This window comes from Pinus tabuliformis, chromosome Q (assembly GCF_031772625.1).
Source record: "Pinus tabuliformis cultivar Carrire ecotype Pingquan chromosome Q, CPIR1, whole genome shotgun sequence".
NCBI classification, from domain to species: Eukaryota; Viridiplantae; Streptophyta; class Pinopsida; order Pinales; family Pinaceae; genus Pinus; species Pinus tabuliformis.
Genome location: NC_142296.1, coordinates 367,017,287 through 367,020,907, shown reverse-complemented (window position 1 = coordinate 367,020,907; position 3,621 = coordinate 367,017,287). Strand labels below are relative to the sequence as shown.

Here is a 3,621-nt window from a genome sequence, read left to right as displayed (position 1 = left end):
AGTTGGTCAAAATCAGTGCCTCGTCGTTCGGGAGGTCACAGGGCCCATTTTACCCAAAGCCCTTGGGGTTAGGCCTTGTCAGTGGGTCGTGGGGCTAGATTCCCTTCGGGGTCGATCAGCCCATATTTTTCCGTGGATGTAGCGACCACCTATTGACCAAGGTGTCTATGAACCACAGCCAAAAAAAAAAACATGTTTAATTAATGTTATTTTGGAAATTTTCTTTTAAATCTATATTTAATATTTATTTTTTCATTATAAAGATAAATTTATTTTTATCTTATAAAGTAAATTTTAAATCTTTTAAAAATATGAAAATAAATTATTTTCTCAACTAAATATACATATTATTGCAAAATTTAATTTTTTTTATTATTATTTTTTTCCAAAAAATGCAATCTTAATTTCTTTAAATTACATTTATCATATATTTTTCTAATATTATTTTATTTCACTAAAAAAATAATTCAAAAATATAAATATTTTAAAATATTCTCATTTATATAAAAATAAAATTTCATGTAATTATTATATAACATGCATCTTACCTTTTGAAATGCTTAGTGATCCAAAGAAAACCCAGGTGGAAGCACCTCATCTTTCAGAGGAGGATCTTAGGACAAGGGTTTAACACCCTCAACCATTGAGATAATTTTCATAATTACTGTCATTTACTTTTGTTGTCAGCTTAAAGGAAACAACTTTGTAAAACCCTTAATGATAAGTTATGTTATTTGTTAACTTTAATGAAAGTTGTGAGGGAACTGGAATTTGGATGAAAGGACCCAATAACCAATTTTTCAACTTCCGAACAATTTGGGTAGTTATCTCCTTTCGTAGCCCTTGAGATAAAACATCTCAGAAGGGACAAGGAGGGGTTAGCCACGATAAGGAGGCAGTCCCGCCTTGAGAAAGTGAGATTGAAAGTCTGTGTAGAGCATTGTCTGGGGAGCGTTATCTTGAGCTAGTTCAGGGCCAATGGAAACCTCCTTGTCAAACAAAAAATCTGAAGGTTCTAGGCTCGACCAAGGGTGTCTAGAGGCCTGAGAATTAACCTGTGAAAGTTATAATAACCAATTTTATTGGAAAGTGAAAGCTCGAGGGGGAATTTGGATGTAATTTCCAGTTCCAATCGAAGGGAGGCATGGTCTCATCCAGAATTCACTTTCCTTGTTGACTATGGATCCAACAGATAAGTAGTAATAGTACATTTGAGTTATGTGTTCTGTTTGAATAATGTAGTCAAAACTAAGTAGTAAGTTGACTAATAGAAATGAAAAACAGTTATCGAACTTTGCTCTTACAAATAATATCAGTAATGTTAAGCTGTGTATAACATTGCTTGATAATTTATTTTGATTTGAGTTGTACCTAAATTGTTCTAGGAACTCAATGTTGTTAAAGAAAATTACAATATGAGAATATGGGGTAATGAGTACAATTGGAAGAGAGAATTAAAAGAATAAAAACATTGTCATCTAGATTCCATCTCTATAGAAAGAAATACTCAAGTAAATGACATTGAATATGCTTGACTATAAGTTGAACCTAGTAAATAGAAAATTGTAATTATTGCCAATAACAGGGTATAGTGAAAATAAGTTGCAACTTTTGCAAATTGGAAAAGGTTAGATCTAGGGAACCAACATGAATGTTGGTAGAGAAGTCCCCGACCACATTCTGTTAGCATATTAAACCATCATACCCATGGGTAATCAGGTCTAGGCAAGCTAGACCTCATCTCCTTTGAGAAAAAGTATCTATGATATTGGGATAATTTCTTAAAGGTAGAAGAATCTCTTCATGAGAAGCAATGCCATTAGAGGAACAAATTTGGAAAGGCTTACAAATTAAACTCAAGCACAGTGAATGTCAGCCAAGTAAATTTTATTTCTTACAACCAAATGCAAATAAAATGAAATTAAACAGGAAAGAGTAAAATCTGAGCCATAATATATAGAACCAGAAGAACGTACGAAAATTGTATTGTAATGCTTCAATAAATAAAATAAAAACAGAAAATGGGATGTTCTTGCTTAACACTTAATAGAATTTACAAAACAGAAAATTTGTTGTTCTTGCATAATACTTAAAAATTTACAATATACATATGCATGTGGAGAAATCCCAGGCTGAGGATTGAAAACCCCAATTCAAGACTAATGGTTTTTAGTAATATGCAGTAATTAAAACTCATTCAACCGCTAAACTTCGGTTATAAAAATCCTAACTGAATTAAGCAAACCCTCCTGTCAGAAATACTAGGAGGATGAAATTTGAATTGATTTTCATTACATTTAACAATAGTAGAGACAAAATAATAGAGACATAGGACGAGTTGTATTCTAGGGTACAATCACCAACTTGAATGAAAGGGAGCACCTGGGCACATCTGGAAGCCAAGAATCGGCCGCCCTCGAACCTAGACTAAAAATTTGCTTGCTAGACTACACCAAAATGGAAATGAGTAGATCATAAGAGTTGGGTCACTGTAGTAATAAAGAGATAAAACTCCAAGAAAATAAATGTAAAACTATCACAGTATTACCTAGGCCGGCCTCGAAATAATAAACTCCATTCGATGAATTTGGTTACCCCGGTAAGGTGCTTCAACCATTGCCAAAACATTGTAATTTTCCACAACCTTGGAACCTTGAAGGTCGCGGGACTCTAAATATAACGTCTCCTGAAAGGTGGAGCCAGGGTTAGATGGTGACCCAATATGCAGAAGAAGTAGAAGAAAAATAAACTCCCAAGCCTTATTACCCTTAGAACCTAAAGGGATCGAAATTCCAAGAGAAGAATAAGTTTAGAAACCTCAAACCTTCTTACCAGTTTCAAATGTCGAGTTGCATAGGTATCTCCTCTACCATAAATGTCGGGATAACAAAGGGGTTGCAGAGTTTCTTCTGCAATCAAGATGAGGAGAAAATTCTTGACGTCGACAGAAAATGGGAAGTTGTTACCCTAACCCTACCTGAAATGATCTTAACCATTTGATTCCCATGCCAGAGATCAACAGTGAGAGAGATGTCGTGTGGCTGCTTCAGCTGCAAACACATGGAGGGTGGGTACAATGGATGGGTTTGAGAGCCATCCATCATTATTTCTATTTCAATGAACAGTAAACCTCCGAGGAAGGACCGAGATTATAATGATAACCAATATATCACTTAAGGGTTGATTTAGGAACTTGAATCTGTTAATAGAAAAAAATATTAAACCAAAGTGTATTCATTTCTACTATCTATACATTTGTATTGTGACTGGGATTTATAATAAGATGTAGGTAGTGAACCCATGCCACAAGCTTGTTAATGAATTATCTTGCTAGCAATATTTTTTTATTTTACCTTTGAAATTTTGGTGTTCACCTTTGAATTTGCATTTATTGGTTACAAGTGGTATCAGAGCTTTAGGTAGTAAAAATTGTGGCATGATTGGGCACCTGTGAATAACAAAAATTTCAATGTTCCACAGAAAGGTAGTTGAAGCAACATTAGGAGAGGAGTTTGGATTCCTCCACCTAGAAGACCCTTAGTGGGGTTATGGTTTGTATCCCTTTCAGAATCCAACCCAGAGATGTGGGTGCAGCTGGGGGGGAGCCTAACAATTCCAACG

At 34.7% G+C, this 3,621-nt stretch overlaps 1 long non-coding RNA gene across 1 annotated transcript; it reads right to left on the bottom strand.

Moving 5' to 3' along the window:
- Positions 1-2,009: 2,009 nt before the first annotated feature.
- Positions 2,010-3,090, bottom strand: LOC149219691 (uncharacterized). The gene is made up of 3 exons (XR_016248718.1): positions 2,833-3,090; positions 2,549-2,686; positions 2,010-2,447 (listed from the first exon to the last, which is right to left on the bottom strand). It is a non-coding gene; the product is annotated as an uncharacterized LOC149219691 (long non-coding RNA).
- Between the last annotated feature and the right edge of the window lie 531 nt (positions 3,091-3,621).